At 44.3% G+C, this 18,409-nt stretch overlaps 1 protein-coding gene across 2 annotated transcripts in view; it reads left to right on the top strand.

Moving 5' to 3' along the window:
- The window catches only part of MAPK4 (mitogen-activated protein kinase 4), a 207,359-nt gene that overhangs the window by 174,351 nt on the left and 14,599 nt on the right, over positions 1-18,409 (top strand). The window lies entirely within an intron of this gene.

Genomic DNA, 18,409 nt, shown 5'->3' on the forward strand with positions numbered 1-18,409 from the left:
CTGAGACATGATGCTCACACACGGGGGGGGCGCAGTTTGTCATCTTCGCCAAAAGTGCTAGATAACCTTGTTCCGGCACTTGCCACACTGCACACAGGACATTCAACAAATCCCCTCTTCCCTACACAGCACATAGCTGAGGTCAGATTCCTTTACAGACACAGCCTCCATCTGCACAGCATGTAGCTGGCTACCATATTACAGTTGCAGGGAGGAGAAGCTCTGCTTGTGCTCTGCCAGACGTGACCCTGTCCCTCCTTTCTGCCTTTCCCTGTTCTCTTACCTGCTAACCCCCTGTACCCTGCCCTGCTGACCCTTGCCCTCTGTCCTACTGACCCTTCTCTTCTACCCCGCTGACCCCTATCCTCTGCCCTACTGACCCCTATCCTCTGCCCTACTGACCGCCTGTACACTGTCCTACTGACTCTTGTACACTGCCCTACATCTCATCCTCTGCCCTACTGACCCCTATCCTCTGCCCTACTGACCCCTATCCTCTGCCCTACTGACCCCTATCCTCTGCCCTACTGATCCCTATCCTCTGCCCTACTGACCCTTGTACACTGCCCTACATCTCATCCTCTGCCCTGCTGACCCACTGCACACTGCCCTGCTGCCTCCTATACACTACTTTGATAACCACCTGTACACTGCCCTACAAACTGCTGATCCTATCCTCTGCCATGCTGACCTCGCATCCTCTGCCCCCCTGACATTTTTTTTACTGAACCCCCACAGCAGATTTATGGATTTACTGCAATTCCACCAAGTGATGTGTGCATTCCATGATGCCAATGATCTACATCACCTTGAGGAAGCACAGTTAGTAGCACAAAAAAAAAAAAAATTGGGGGATGTTCTCTATTACAAAAATTACTGAAGAAAGTTTCAGGAATAGTAAGTCAAAAAACATGGGAGGCCTTACACATTGCAAGGTACAAAGCAGTAGCAAAAAAAAGATTGTGTTTATTCCCAATGGTTGAAGGTGCCAATGGGGCTCATCCATGTAATTGTGGGTATGGATTGCATTTAATGGGATCAGCGATAGTGGGAGTCACTTTCTCAAGAGGCAGGAGATGGCATGAGATGGGCCATGTGTGATAGCCCCCCCCTAGTGTTGTTCAATGGAATGTTCTATCTGTGCCTTGATTGCAGTGGATCGGGTCAATGAGTTCACTTTTTAACCTAATGTGACTAATAGCGATTCTTACAACCTTGGAGAGAAGAATACCTGGATTTTGGAGAAAATGTATTGTTTCTTGATGACCAACTTGACTCTGGTGCAACAAAGAACATAGTAGCCCACAAAAGTTATGTATGGGAACTTGGTTTAAGGGAGGTACTATTTTGCTTCTGCAGCCACAACTTTGCTAGGAAAAGCCAAGCCTTTAATTTCTACTAATAGAAACGAATTCTGGGGGAAAAAAGGTTTACTCTTGCGGTGGAACCCCCTACCCACTGCAAGGGTTAAAGCCTTGTTCACACAAAACATGCCTATAGAGTTAATGTGAGTTATTCGTTGAGTTTGCATCACGTTTAAAGTGCGTTAAAAGCGAATTAAAGTGTTACTAAACCCAGGACCCTGCATTCACTATATCTGCTCTCCCCGGACCCTGCATGCACTATATCTGGTCTCCCCGGACCCTGCATTCACTATATCTGGTCTCCCCGGACCCTGCATGCACTATATCTGGTCTCCCCGGACCCTGCATTCACTATATCTGCTCTCCCCGGACCCTGCATGCACTATATCTGGTCTCCCCGGACCCTGCATTCACTATATCTGGTCTCCCCAGACCCTGCATTCACTATATCCGGTCTCCCTGGACCCTGCATTCACTATATCTGGTCTCCCAGGACCCTGCATTCACAATATCTGGTCTCCCCAGACCCTGCATTCACTATATCCGGTCTCCCCGGACCCTGCATTCACTATATCTGCTCTCCCCGGACTCTGCATTCACTATATCTGCTCTCCCTGGACCCTGCATTCACTATATCTGGTCTCCCCAGACCCTGCATTCACTATATCCGGTCACCCCAGACCCTGCATTCACTATATCTGCTCTCCCCGGACCCTGCATTCACTATATCTGGTCTCCTTGGACCCTGCATTCACTAGATCTGGTCTCCCTGGACCCTGCATTCACTATATCTGCTCTCCCCGGACCCTACATGCACTATATCTGGTCTCCCTGGACCCTGTATTCACTATATCCGGTCTCCCAGGACCCTGCATTCACTATATCCGGTCTCCCCGGACCCTGCATTCACTATATTCGGTCTCCCAGAACCCTGCGTTCACTATATCTGCTCTCCCCGGACTCTGCATTTACTATATCTGCTCTCCCTGGACCCTGCATTCACTATATCTGGTCTCCCCAGACCCTGCATTCACTATATCCGGTCTCCCCGGACCCTGCATTCACTATATCTGGTCTCCCCGGACCCTGCATTCACTATATCTGGTCTCCCAGGACCCTGCATTCACTATATCCGGTCTCCCCGGACCCTGCATTCACTATATCTGGTTTCCCTGGACCCTGCTTTCACTATATCTGGTCTCCCCGGATCCTGCATTCACTATATCCGGTCTCCCCGGACCCTGCATTCACTATATCTGGTCTCCCCGGACCCTGCATTCACTATATCCGGTCTCCCCGGACCCTGCATTCACTATATCTGGTCTCCCCGGACCCTGCATTCACTATATCTGGTCTCCCTGGACCCTGCTTTCACTATATCTGGTCTCCCTGGACCCTGCTTTCACTATGTCTGGTCTCACCAGATAAAGTAAAAGAAAAAGTATTTTATCTGTTCAAATAAAGTGCTCTTTAAAGGCATAAATATTGTACAGAGACATAATTAATCAAGCAATAACTCGATGCAAAAAATGCTCCAACACCTCTGACACCTCCATACCCGACGCTACGTGCTACCACAGACTCCAGCATGCACAGGGGCGGCATTATAAACCTTCCAGGTGCAATGCATCCTAAGGAAACTTACTTCATATTGCAAAATAAATTCATAAACCAAGCCATTATTTTCAATGGATTTTCATTCGTAAACCGAAAATGACGTTAACCGAGGCGTTCATAAATCAAGGTACACCTGTATAAACGTCTAAATGCTTTTTCTCATCAGCAGTTAGAGAAGTCTTGTAGGAAGAGTTTTCATTCCCCTCTGACTTTCCTATGAGGCTGCATAACCCCTGACCCTCTGTCTGGACAGTGCTGATTGGTCCTGTGCTGGTCACATGCACTCTCCCAAAAGAAAAAAAAAAGATTTCTAGCAATACACACCAAACTGAGCATGTGCAGCTTGCCCCCAAGGCTCTGCTCTATCAGCAGATGGATTGGGGACATTAGAAGAAGGGGAGGATCAGAGAAGACAGGATCAAACCGCCTTTTCACACAATGCAGAGGATTAACCCCTTAGGTTCCACGGTGAGTATAACAAGCATGCTTTCCTGCATATACAGACTGATTGTACTGTTTAGTAACACTTTAAAAACGCTCCCCAAATGCGCTTTTTGACAAGCATTAAAATTCACCTAAGATGCCTAGGTTTTTTATTGGCTGCTGTGTACAAGGCCTAACGGAAATATAAATATGAAGGAGGTAGAAATGAATTCTAAGTGTTTGGCAAGAAGGTGTATCACACTGAGTGTGGCACATAGATTGAGTGGAGATAATTCACCAATGTGTTGGCGTGGATGTGGAGGTAGTGGCACAATGTATCACATATGGTGGGAGTCTCCTAAAATACAAGAGTATTGGGGGAAAATAGTAAGCTTGATTCAGAAAATTACAGAGGTGGATGTTCTAGTAGACCCAGAGATTTGTCTTTTTCATAGTACTAAGCTTTCAGTTAAAAAATACAAAGAGTCTGGTTTATTGTACTATTTGATGCAGCAAAGGGACTGATACCCAAGTATTGGAGGAGACAGGAGGCGCCGAAAATAAAAGACTGGGTGGATAGGGTGGATCAAATATGTAAATTGGAGGAACTTTATCATTTGAATGAAGATAAGATGGAGAGTCACCATACAAGATGGAAGCAATGGGAGGAATTCAAAAAGTCAAGGCTAGCCTTAGAGGTTATGGGGGATTAACATAGAATAATATGGAAACATATATTGTTCTTCTTTTATAGGGATTACGATCTCCAGAAATGAACAGGAAAATGCAGAGCAGAAGGGGTTAGGGATTGGATGGGGGGGGGGGTTGGGTGGTATATAGGTTGTGGGAGGGGGGGAAAGAAATAAAACAATAAATGTTTTGATAATATGCTAAGGTTTTAATGAGTATGTTTGCATAACTTGTTTATCTGAAAAATGTATAAATATTTAAATTAAAAAAAAAAAAAATAGACTTGAATAGAAGCAGTTGCTTCCATTCCTTCCAGACTCTACATGACACTTCATTTTGGAAGCGTAGCAATGCTCTTCATGTTTTGATCATGTGAACAGCGATGTGTGCTGTCCTTAGTATTCATTGCAGACTGCTTTACAAGGAGAGTTAAAGAGATACTAAAGATTCATTTTTTTTTTTTTTTTGTAAAATAACAAACATAAGTGGAAATAAATGAAAGCGGACGCTCACTAATTAAAGACACAAATGTGATACCTCACATATACCATATACCATTCAATTATAACATAATGAATATACAAAAAAATCCTCCTGCGCTTAATGGAGTGCCTATCGTTGGGAGCAGCTGGCACTCAGACTGATACCATACAGTAGAACTACAAAAACGCAAAAAATGTAGTGCAGCGCTCAATCACAGACTTATATCAAATATAAACAAGTGAATAAATAATGAAATAATGCTTAGAAGTATAACACAGTAACACACGAATGGTCAAATGCAGCCAAGACCCTATTATACATATAAAGGTGACTAATAATATATAACAATAAACGTGCCCCCCTCACTCCCACTCTGTAGGGTGACCAGTGGGTAAAAATATTCCACGTGGGTATGCACAGTTCATAAATAGTAAGTGATGGTGTTCAACACAGTAAAAATTCATGCATTGTGTGTGATCACACAAAACTTCCAGTGCTGGTGAGTGACTCTCCTCCTATGGCTGAATTGCCTCCTCACCTCCACTCTGCGGCCCAATGGGCCAATGCGCCTTCAAGATCACTAAGGATCTTCCTCCAATACTGACAGGTAAGCTCCTCCAGACCTCTCATCACATGGGGATGATACACTAGGCGTCCTGGCTCCTGATCTCCACTGAGTACACCACTCATCCAGATAATGCAAATATAAGGAGACACTCTGATAGTGTAGTATGCCAAAGTAAAAGTGCTTTAATCGTAACAAACTGGCACTTACATTTCAGTTGTCATATTGCACAGTTTTCCCCCCAAGCATGGGTGTACTGCATGGGTACAAAGTGCCTATTTCCTGGGTCAAGTTTGTTACGATTAAAGCACTTTTACTTTGGCATACTACACTATCAGAGTGTCTCCTTATATTTGCATTGTCTGGATGAGTGGTGTACTCAGTGGAGATCAGGAGCCAGGACGCCTAGTGTATCATCCCCATGTGATGAGAGGTCTGGAGGAGTTTACCTGTCAGTATTGGAGGAAGATCCTTAGTGATCTTGAAGGCGTATTGGCCCATTGGGCCGCAGAGTGGAGGTGAGGAGGCAATTCAGCCATAGGAGGAGAGTCACTCACCAGCACTGGAAGTTTTGTGTGATCACACACAATGCATGAATTTTTACTGTGTTGAACACCATCACTTACTATTTATGAACTGTGCATACCCAGCTGGAATATTTTTACCCACTGGTCACCCTACAGAGTGGGAGTGAGGGGGGCACGTTTATTGTTATATATTATTAGTCACCTTTATATGTACAATAGTGTCTTGGCTGCATTTGACCATTCGAGTGTTACTGTGTTATACTTATAAGCATTATTTCATTATTTATTCACTTGTTTATATTTGATATAAGTCTGTGATTGAGCGCTGCACTACATTTTTTACATTTTTTAATTATAACATAATAATGTCTCAAAAATCAATTACAAAACATGCAAAAGAAAATGAGTATAACGGCAGTTGCCCCCTTTATGTGGATTTCACTTGACAAATGTGTATAATAAATAAAAGTGGGCGCTCACCAATTAGTAACACAAATGTGATACCCTCAAATATTAACATATTATAAGTACTCATGCACAATTTAAAGTGAATGATGGTGAAGCATAAAAAAGTCCTAAAATCCGTGTCCTCTAATCCCACATCATGATAGTTCTAGGAGCCACGTCTTGCATTGTCCTGGTCGCGAGATTTTCTATTCTCTTCTGGAAATCACACGCCCTTTCCCTCTCTCTTCCACTCTCTCCATCAGTCTCTCCTAATTATCCCCCGCCTTTCTTTTTTCTTTTTTCTGTTCACTTTTGTCTCCCTCCTAATGCCTCCTATGGAACTAAATGGTCATTGGGAACAGTGCTCCTTTTCAGGTGCTCATTCAGGTCCCATCTTCCCTTGTACCACTAAGGCCCTTTATGTTTTCCTATGGTTCCTCTTTTATGCAATATTCCTCCTTCTCCGTAGGACACCATGTTTTCTTTTTGTATTTATTGATGTCTGTACATGTTAATGGACTGTCCTACGCCTGTTTCCTTTTCATGTATCTGAAATTAATAAAAAGTTTGAACAAGAAAAAGTCCTTAAAACCAATGAAACTGTCACAGCCCAAAAAATCTTCAAAATCCTGCAACTCCAAAACTGTGTTCCACCACTAAGTGTAGCCAAAATGGGGACTCACTAGACCAATTTGGCCACAAATGAAAACAGATCCCAGATGTTTCAGGTGCGGTGTACAATCCTGCAGAATCCTTCTGAGCATGCCCAATCAAATGGTATAACACCACCTCTTCTATTCTTAATTATAATCTCAGAAAAAGGCCAGAGGGAATAATTAAAGTGCAGCACATTCTTTATTAAATCCGTAGTAAAAAATATTATTGCACTCATATGATAATGGTGCCACAGGGAGCATCAACCCAAACAGCCCAAACAGCTCACTGGGGGGATCTACAGCTCTTCCCGTCGGTGTGCGTTCCAAACCCCGGATGTAACATCAGAAGAACCGGAAATGGCGTCAGCGGCTCAATCCTCAGGGCATATCGCACAGATGCATATCTTCAGGAACAAATGTGTCTATACTTACCTGCTGTGTGTAATGGTTTTGAACAGAGCAGCCTGGATCCTCCTCTTCTCAGTTCCCTCACTTGCGCTCCTGGCTCCTCCCTTCTGTCGGGTGCCCCATAGCAAGCAACTATGGGGGCACGCGAGCAAACATGTTCCCAAGCCACTGCTCCGTGTGTCCATTCACACACGTAACCGCAGCTTGGCCCCCTCTCTCTCCTCATTGGCTGACTGGCTGTGATTGACAGCAGTGGGAGCTGGTAGCTCCCGCTTGCTGTCTCAACCAATGAGGAGGCAGAGACCTGGGACACCCAAGGCTGTCGTGCATATCGCTGGATCACGATGGGGCTCAGGTAAGTATTGAGGGGGCTGGGTGCACTGCTGCACACAGGTTTTTCACCATCATGCATAGAATGCATGAAGGTAAAAAACCTTGAGCCTTTACAACCACTTTAAGGACATACCTTAAACTCATGAACAGGTGAACATTTTTAAAGTGTCACCCATGGAGATTAAGTACCATAGATTGACACCATTCTATGAGCATGCACAATTTTAAAGCATGACATGTTGGGTATCTATTTACTCGGTGTAACATCATCTTTCATATTTTACAAAAAAATTGGGGTATATATACAGTATCTCACAGAAGTGAGTACACCCCTCACATTTTTGTAAATATTTTATTCTATCTTTTCATGTGACAACACTGAAGAAATGACACTTTGCTACAATGTGACGTAGTCAGTGTACAGCTTGTATAACATGTAAATTTGCTGTCCCCTCAAAATAACTCAACACACAGCCAGTAATGTCTAAACCGTTGGCAACAAAAGTAAGTCCACCCCTAAGTGACAAGTTCCAAATTGGGCCCAAAGTGTCAATATTTTGTGTGGCCACCAATATTTTCAAGCACTGCCTTAACCCTCTTGGTCATGGAGTTCACCAGAGCTTCACAGGTTGCCACTGGAGTCCTCTTCCACTCCCCCATGAGGACATCACGGAGCTGGTGGATGTTAGAGACCTTGCGCTCCTCCACCTTCCGTTTGAGGATGCCCCACAGATGCTCAATAGGGTTTAGGTCTGGAGACATGCTTGGCCAGTCCATCACCTTTAGCCTCAACTTCTCTAGAAAGGCAGTGGTCGTCTTGGAGGTGTGTTTGGGCTCGTTATCATGTTGTAATACTGCCCTGCGGCCCAGTCTCTGAAGGGAGGGGATCATGCTCTGCTTCAGTATGTCACAGTACATGTTGGCATTCATGGTTCCCTCAAGGAACTGTAGCTCCCCAGTGCCGGCAGCACTCATGCAGCCCCAGACCATGACACCCCCACCCCCATGCTTGACTGTAGGCAAGACACACTTGTCTTTGTACTCCTCATCTGGTTGCCGCCACACACGCTTGACACCATCTGAACCAAATCAGTTGATCTTGGTGTCATCAGACCACAGGACATGGTTCCAGTAATCCATGTCCTTAGTCTGCTTGTCTTCAGCAAACTGTTTGCGGGCTTTCTTGTGCATCATCTATAGAAGAGGCTTCCTTCTGGGATGACAGCCATGCAGACCAATTTGTTGCAGTGTGCGGCGTATGGTCTGAGCACTGACAGGGTGACCCCCCCACCCTTCAATCTCTGCAGCAATGCTGGCAGCACTCATACGTCTATTTCCCAAAGACAACCTCTGGATATGACGCTGAGCACGTGCACTCAACTTCTTTGGTTGACCATGGCGAGGCCTGTTCTGAGTGGAACTTGTTCTGCTAAACTGCTGTATGGTCTTGGCCACCTTGCTGCAGCTCAGTTTCAGGGTCTTGGCAATCTTCTTATAGCCTAGGCCATCTTTATGTAGAGCAACAATTCTTTTCTTCAGATCCCCAGGGAGTTCTTTGCCATGAGGTGCATTGCTGAACTTCCAGTGACCAGTATGAGAGAGTGAGAGTGATAACAGCAAATTTAACACACCTGCTCCCCATTCACACCTGAGACCTTGTAACACTAAGGAGTCACATGACACCGGGGAGGGAAAATGGCTAATTGGGCCCAATTTGGACCTTGTCACTCAGGGGTGGACTCACTTTTGTTGCCAGCGGTTTAGACATTAATGGCTGTGTGTTGAGTTATTTTGAGGGGACAGCAAATTTACATGTTATACAAGCTGTCACATTGTCACTACGTCACATTGTAGCAAAGTGTAATTTCTTCAGTGTTGTCACATGAAAAGAGAAAATCAAATATTCACAAAAATGTAAGGGGGGGACTCACTTCTGGGAGATACTGTGTGTGTATATATATATTTTAATCTTTAAAGTGAAATTTTTTTCCAAAAAACTTGCGTTTGAAAAATATATAAATTGTTTAAAACTGTCCATTTCGGTTTCAGTTTTCGGCCACGTGCATCCTGAATTTTCGGTTTTGGCACCAGAATTTTCATTTCGGTGCAATACTAATACTAACGGGTGTTTTTATTTTGCCTATCCTGGAGTTCTTCTTTAACTCTTGCAATGGCGAGGGGAGAGGAGCCCACTGCAAGGGTAAATCTTTTTTTTTTTCAACGGAGTTTATCTATAAAGCCTTTCTATACCATCCTAGTCAGTGGTCTTCTATATTATTATCATTATTTTCTTTGTCTGCATAAGAAATTGAAGTGTATTGTAAATCGGCTCTCCAGAGAAAAGCAATAATGGACGTGCTGGTTCCATCAATAAACACAGCAGTTTCTCCGCTCATTACAATGGGGGTAGACTGTAAAACAGCTATATTTACAGACCCGGACTGCTGGGATTCCAGGAAAGCCTCTGCTTTTCCAATGTACAATACAGCACACTAAACCTTTTAATCAAATCAGGGCCATGATGATGTTAGTTCTGAAGATTGAAGAGATTGCTGGTCGCTGCAAATTAAAGGTACACTCCAGTCATTGAAGAACCAACACAGTCTACCTTCAAATTGGTGGGAATTCCCATTCTGATGTTCATGTTGTGCAGATATCTGTAGTTACTGGCAGGGGCGGACTGACAACTCATGGGGCCCCCGGGCAATAGGGGATCATGGGGCCCCTGTGTCCTTGCCCAAACTCAAAAAAGCCTATGAAAAAGGTACCAGGGGCATCTCATGGGGCCCCCTACTGACCCCGGGCCCTCGGGCAGTGCCCGAGTTTCCATATGGTTAGTCCGCCCCTGGTTACTGGTAATCTTATTCTCGGTAAAGCACCGAATCTGACCGTCTGATGCAAGCCAAGCATTAGAGCTGAGCTTGATGTTCGAGTCAATTGTAAGTTCAACTCGAACATCGGCCATTTGTGTGTTCGGTGAACACAGGAACGGTAAGGGCATTCGGTGGGCTGTTCGCCTGCTGTGCCCCACAATGTTCTGCGCTCTGACAGTGCATTGTGATTGGCCAAAGAAATGCACCTTACCATAGGTGCAATGCTTTGGCCAATCATGGCACACGTTGATGTCACCGGGTGACCCCGCCCCTTAACTATTTAAGAACCTTCAGGCCAGTGCAGCTGTCAGACAGCTGGGACCCAGCACTGAGAGGGGAGCGGGTTTTTGCTTCCTTTTTTTGGGTCGGGTGGCAGTGGGCAACGTGATTGACGTTGGATCTACTTCGGGGGACATTGTTTAAATTTTTGTTTTTAATAAAGGACTTGTTAAAGACTACCTTCTGTCATTTTTTACACTACACTTTTTTTTTTGTGAATGGGTAGTGGTACCATGTACCCCCATAATCATTCACATGGAGAGGGGATCTGGGGGTCCCCTTGCTAAAGCAGATCTACACAACCACCGGCCACGGCCCCTCAATCAACATGGTGCTTTTGAGGGGGGAACCCCTTTCCCCAAAGCACCCCCACCCATGTTGAGTTCATGTGGCCTGGTATGGTTCGGGGTGGGGCGCTCATCCCCCCCCCTTTCCTGACCTGCCAGGCTGCATGCTCAGATAAAAGGAGTTTTGGGGGACCCCCATGCCATTTTTTTTAAACGTTTGGCATTGGGGGTTCCTCTAAAAATTTATACTAGACGGGCATAGTATGAATGGGGGGGAGACCCCATGCTGTTTTTTTGTTAATTTTTTAAATTGCCGACAATTCTTTTTACATTTACGGTAGTTGTCAGCGCAAATATTTAGGGAATGTTTTTACTATTAAATATCGCATGACTTAACCCCTCGCCTACTTATACCCCCTTCCTGTCCAGGCCAATTTTCAGCTTTCAGTGCTATCGCACTTTGAATGACAATTGCGCGGTCATGCGACACTGTACCCGTCTGAAATTTGTATAACTTTTTTTTAAACAAATAGAGCTTTCTTTTGGTGGTATTTAATCACCTCTGGGTTTTTTTTTTTTGCTAAACAAACCAAAAACAACTGAAAATTTTGAAAAAAAAGTTTTTTCTTAGTTTCTGTTATAAAATTTTGTAAATAAGTGATCTTTCTGCTTCACTGATGTGCGCTAATGAGGCTGCAGTGATGGGCACTGATAGGCTGCACTGATGGGCAATGATGACGAGGCACTAGTAGGTGGCACTGATGGGCATTGACATGCATCACTGATGGGCACTGATAGGCAGCAATCATATATGGCACTGATAGGCGGCACTGACTGGCACTGTTAGGTGGCACTGACTGGCACTGTTAGGTGGCATTTATAGGCGGCAATGACAGGCACTGATAGGCAGCACTGATGTGCACTGATAGGCGGCACTGACTAACACTGATAGGTGGCACTGATAGGCGGCACTGACTGGCACTGATAGGTGGCACTGAAAGGCAGCTCAGATGGACACTAATATGTGGCTTTGATGTGCACTGGTAGGCACTGATATGTGGCATTGATTTGGCACTGATGGGTACTGGCAGGAGGCATTGATGGGCACTGATGAGGAGGCACTGGTAGGTGGCACTGATGGGCATTGACATGCATCACTGATGGGCACTGATAGGCAGCAATCATATATGGCACTGATAGGTGGCACTGACTGGCACTGTTAGGTGTCACTGACTGGCACTGTTAGGTGGCATTGATAGGTGGCACTGATGGGCACTGATAGGTGGCATTGATGTGCACTGGTAGGCACTGATATGTGACATTGATGTGGCACTGATGGGTACTGGCAGGTGGCATTGATGGGCACTGACAGGCAGCATTGATGGACACTGATGAGGAGGCACTGGTAGGTGGCACTGATGGGCATTGACATGCATCACTGATAGGCACTGATAGGCAGCAATCATATATGGCACTGATAGGTAGCACTGACTGGCACTGATAGGTGGCACTGACTGGCACTGATAGGTAGCACTGACTGGCACTGATAGGTGGCACTGACTGGCACTGTTAGGTGTCACTGACTGGCACTGTTAGGCGGCATTGATAGGCGGCACCGACGGGCACTGATGCACACTGATAGGCGGCACTGACTGGCACTGATAGGTGGCACTGATTGGCAGCACTGACTGGCACTGATAGGTGGCACTGAAAGGCAGCTCAGATGGGCACTGATATGTGGCATTGATGTGGCAATGATGGGTACTGGCAGGTGACATTGATGGACACTGACAGGTGGCACTGATGGGGCTACACTGATCATCAGGGCACACTGATCATCAGTACACTGATGATCAGTGTACATGTCCCCTCTGAGTAATGCCGATTACAGTCTCTCCTCTCCTCACGAGCTGTCAGCTCCTTATTTAAATGTGATCAGCTGTGATTGGACTCAGCTGATCACATGACAGAGCCGACATCATCGGCTCTTTCTGTTGATCGGTGATCCGCTGTGTCCGAGGGACACAGCGCACCACCGATCGCCGCGCTGCGCGCCCCCAGGTGTGCGCACGTGCAGTTAGAGTGGGGGGTTGTCATATGACGTCCTCCCAGAACGAGAGAACTGTAATTACCTTGTATGGCGGGCGGTTAATATTATAACTCATGCCGTATTTTACTAGCTGTGCGGTAATTAGTCTGTATTTTGTGGTGAATTGTCCCCGTGCGAAGTTTGAGGTTCGAATATATCCTTTCATACCATAATCATGTTAGCTTCTAATTTGAAAAAGTAATTAGGAATGGAAATATACTGATACTAATATTACTCCTATACACATATAGACCGATGATGACATGTGCCCCTGTTTGGACATAAGAGGGCCCAGGGGGTCGGGCTGGGTTGGACCAGTGCTGTTCACTGTCACTATACTGACCATACAGTGTGCATTTTTAAACTTTTAGGTTGCTGCACAAAGAAGGGTTTTGTACCCTCAGAGTAAAGAACCCCGAGCCTTTACAACCACTTTAACATGCTCCCCATTGGAATAAATGGGAAATCAAATGCCTATGTTCAGAAAAGGCAATGCAGCACCCAGCAGCCCCACAGCAAAGATCTTCTTGGGTCATGGACAGGTAAACAGAGGGCTTTCTTTTTTTCCCAACCATTAACATACTATTTACAATGAAATGATCACATTCACATAACAGAAACAAAATCAAGTTTTATATAAAATAGATATGGTGCACATGCATATTTGGCCTGTTCTCAGCCTGGTCTGTTCAGAATTTCAATGACCTATAAAAAATTTCCAGTTTCTTTGATTCAGCTCTGGCAGGTTTATACAATTGTTGTAGCTTTTTTCTCTCTGCTATGCTGGATCGTTAAATAAGCCTCAAACACCCGTTCTCCACTTTCCTAATTGGCGTGCCGCGCGTAGTTTTCCACCGCAGGATAATTAACTCCCCCATGGCTCATTACTGGCTGAAAAGGGATAGCTTCAGCGCAGATGTAGAATGGGGTTTTTTTTTTGTTCCTCACAGTTCATTGATACAGCTAAGCAAAAAAGTTAACCTTCACATCTTATTTGATACACTAACTTCTGTCTGTGACGCTATAACTGTGCCCAACATAAGGGAAAGCTGGCCAAAATATTCTTCGTCTTCTTAACCACTTCCTGTCCGGACACTTTTACCCCCTTCCTGTCCAGGGCAATTTTCAGCTTTCAGCGCTATCACACTTTGAATGACAATTGCGCGGTCATGCAATACTGTACCCATATGAATTTTTTTACCATTTTTTTGAGACAGATAAAGCTTTATTTTGGTGGTATTTATTCACCGCTGGGATTTTTATTTTTTTTACTATGTAAATGAAAAAGTCAAAAAAGTTTGAAAAAAAGTGTTTTTTTTAATAAAATTTTGCAAATAAATAATATTTCATCATAAATCTTGGCCAAAATGTATTCCGTTATTTTTTTAGTAAAAAAAAAATCCAAATTAGTTTATAACCAAAAATTATAATTTTTAAAAACATTTTTTTACATTTTTATATTATTATTTTTTATTTTTTTATTTTTTTTTTTACATACTGTCACCCTAGAAGTACACCATGGTGACACTGTACTACTGGTTTGGGGTGATGAAGATTTTTTTTTTTTTTTTACACTGATTGCTTTTACACCCATATAGGATGTAAAAGCAATCATTTCTCTTTCTCTTTGTCTGCATTCTTGCAGTCATTGAGAATTACTGAGTGAGCTGTGAGTGGTCACAGCTTGTCACATGGTACAAGGCTGTTGTGAATAGCCTTGTACCATGTGACCTCTGTGATCATTCACAGATTTCACACATAGTAAGCAATGATGTCACAAGTGACATCTTGCTTACTACTTTGCATGTGATCACTGATTCGCCAATCAGTGATCACATGATCGGGACCTCGTACAGAGGTCCCGTCCGACGATCGGTGTTTCACTGTGTCCAGAGGACACAGCGGGCACCAGATCGTGGTGCTGCGCACTCCCAGGGAGCGTGCACAGCAAGAAAAGGCGGGTGCCATTTATGAACGGCAACCCGCCCCTGGACTGCCACCTCCCTGCCGTTTATAAACAGCAGGCGGACGGCAAGAGGTTAAATATGGTCAGCTTTCGGGAATTCCAGTTGGGATGTTATTACATTACCAAAAAATGTTCTGCTTATAGAATGCTACTTTACATACAGTTGTGGCCAAAATTATTCAACCCCCACTGAAATTGAGTGTTTTGGCCAGTTTGACATTGCTTTTGATCATTCAGTCATCTTGCTTACATTTACATTAAAGAGGCACTTGTAGGTCAGACAAATATAACATAACAGTTATAATGAAATAACCACAAATGTCTTTTCTGTGCTCACAGCATTATCAGTTTTATTCAACCCCCAAGTGACATTCAATCTTAGTACTTAGTACAGCATCCTTTTACAGTTATAACAGCTTTTAAACGTGAAGCATAGCTTGACACAAGTGTCTTGCAGCGATCTACGGGTATCTTCGCCCATTCTTCATGGGCAAAGGCCTCCAGTTCAGTCACATTCTTAGGCTTGCGCACTGCAACTGCTTTCTTTAAGTCCCACCAGAGGTTCTCAATCGGATTTAAGTCTGGTGACTGCGATGGCCACTCCAAAATGTTCCAGCCTTTCCTCTGCAACCATGCTCTAGTGGACTTGGAGGTATGCTTGGGATCATTGTCCTGTTGAAAGGTCCAACGTCTCCCAAGCCTCAGGTGTGTGACGGACTGCATCACGTTTCCATCCAATATCTCCTGGTACTGAAGAGAATTCATGGTACCTTGCACACGCTGAAGCTTCCCTGTACCTGCAGAAGCAAAACAGCCCCAAAGCATGATTGACCCTCCACCATGCTTCACAGTAGGCAAGGTGTTCTTTTCATCATAGGCCTTGTTCTTCCTCCTCCAAACATAGCGTTGATCCATGGGCCCAAACAGTTCTAATTTTGTTTCATCAGTCCACAGAACACTATCCCACAACTTTTGTGGTTTGTCCACATGGCTTTTGGCATACTGCAGTCGACTCTTCTTATTCTTTGGAGACAGCAAGGGGGTACGCCTGGGAGTTCTGGCACGGAGGCCTTCATTACGCAGTGTGCGTCTTATTGTCTGGGCTGAAACTTCTGTACCCACATCTGACAAATCTTTTCTCAGTTCCTCAGCAGTCACACGGGGACTTCTCTCCACTCTACGCTTCAGGTAGCGCACAGCAGTCGAAGTCAGCATCTTCTTTCTGCCACGACCAGGTAGCGTTTCAACAGTGCCCTTTGCCTTGAATTTGCGAATGATGCTTCCTAAGGTGTCTCTTGGTATGTTTAACATCTTTGCAATCTTCTTATAGCCATTGCCCTTCCTGTGAAGAGAAATCACCTCTTCTCTTGTCTTCCTGGACCATTCTCTTGCCTTCACCATGTTTGTAACCACACCAGTAAATGTCTAGAAGGAGCTGAGTATCACAGTCATTTTAAAGCTGCCTAATTGGTGCTTATTATGCTTGATTGCTGCTCGGTGACATCCACAGGTGTTTTCAATACCTGATGGAAAGCACCTGTATGAACCTCTGTTCTTCAGAGTGGTAGTCTTTAAGGGGTTGAATAATTGTGGCAATGAAGAAACCACATAAGAACCATTTACTACTGTATTACATAAACAATTGATGTCATTTTAGTTGCATTTGGGTAGTTACAACGTCCTTGTAGGATTTGATTCTGAATACAATTCCAAATGTACACTATAGTCCCTAAACCCCTTTACAGCATTGGGGGTTGAATAATTTTGGCCACAACTGTAGTTAGTCTGGCTGAAAAAAGACAAAAGTCCATCCAGTTCAACCATAGAAAAAAAAAAGTTATAATCCTACACCCACAGCTGATCCAGAGGAAGGCAAAAAAAAAAACCCAGCAAAACATGATCCAATTTGCTCCTGCAGGGAAATAATTCCCTCCTGATCCCCCCGAGAGGCAATCGGATATTCCCTGGATCAACGTTACCTATAAATGTTATATCCAGTTATATTCTGTGTATCTAAGAAAGAATCCAGGACTTTTTTTAAAGCAATCCACTGAGCTGGCCACAACCAACTCTTGAGGGAGTCTATTCCACATTTTCACAGCTGTCACGGTGAAGAAACCTTTCCTTTGTTGTTCTTGTGTCACTTCCTATTTATTCATCCTTTAAATTCTATTAATAAAACTTTGTTTTCATTTGAGATTAGGTCCACTTTAGGATGTTTCTGGGTGTAGCACTGTTGGTTTCTTAATCTGATTTTTTTCAACTCATTTTATTATGATCGCAACATGACCCATGAGAAAAAAACCCAAAAAATCCAGAGCAGAGAGCTGACATTTCGAGGTTTAGTATCCAGATTTGTCTGTTTCGGGGGGTGGTACACTATATGGCCCCCTATACTTTGACCATTATACGTATATTAAATTGTTGGACATCCTAATCCAAAACCATGATTAATGTGGATCCAAGCTTCTTTTTGGAACTACAGCAGCCTCCACTCTTCCGGAAGGCTTCCACAAGATTTTGTGGGAATTTCTGCCCCTTCAGCCAAAAGGACATTTGTGAGGTCAGGTGCTAATGCTGGAGGAAAAGTCCTGACTCACAATCAGTGATCCAGTTCATCCCAAAGGTGTTCAGTAGGGTTGAGGTCCCGGCTGTATGCTGGCCGCTTGTTTTCCTAAACCATGTCCTTAAAGTGTTACTAAACCCACAACAGTACAATCAGTCTGTAGATGCAGTAAAGCATGCTTGTTATACTCACTGTGGAACCTAAGGGTCCTCTGCATTGTGTAAAAAGACCGTTTGATCCTGTCTTCTCTGTCCCTCATCTTGTTCAAATGTCCACATCTTATCTCCTGACAAGATAGACTGAACCCGTAACCCTTCTGCACATGCTCAGTTTAGTGTGTATTGCTAGAGAGGTTTTTCTTTTCTTCGGAAAGTGCATGTGATCAGCACAGGGCCAATCAGCACTCTCCAGACAGAGGTCAGGAGTTTTTCATCCTCCTAGAGCAGAAAGAGAACTCCTGCTACAAGCTTTAACCAGTGCTCTGCTGAACACTGATAGAAGTCACAAGACAGCTAAATACTGCTGATGAGAAAAAGTATTTAGCAGTTTATATTTACTAAAATAATTGCATTTCCATGTTGTGTGTATTGTGGGAGATCAGATAGTGAATGCAGGGTCCGGGGAGACCAGATATAGTGAATGCAGGGTCTGGGGAGACCGGATATAGTGAATGGAAGGTCCAGGGAGAGCGGATATAGTGAATGCAGGGTCCGGGGAGACCAGATATAGGGAATGCAGGGTCCGGGGAGACCAGATATAGTGAATGCAGGGTCCAGGGAGAGCGGATATAGTGAATGCAGGGTCTGGGGAGACCAGATATAGGGAATGCAGGGTCC

This window comes from Staurois parvus, unplaced genomic scaffold (assembly GCF_062004578.1).
Source record: "Staurois parvus isolate SC_StPar_1 unplaced genomic scaffold, SC_StPar_1.0 ptg000272l, whole genome shotgun sequence".
NCBI lineage: Eukaryota > Metazoa > Chordata > Amphibia > Anura > Ranidae > Staurois > Staurois parvus.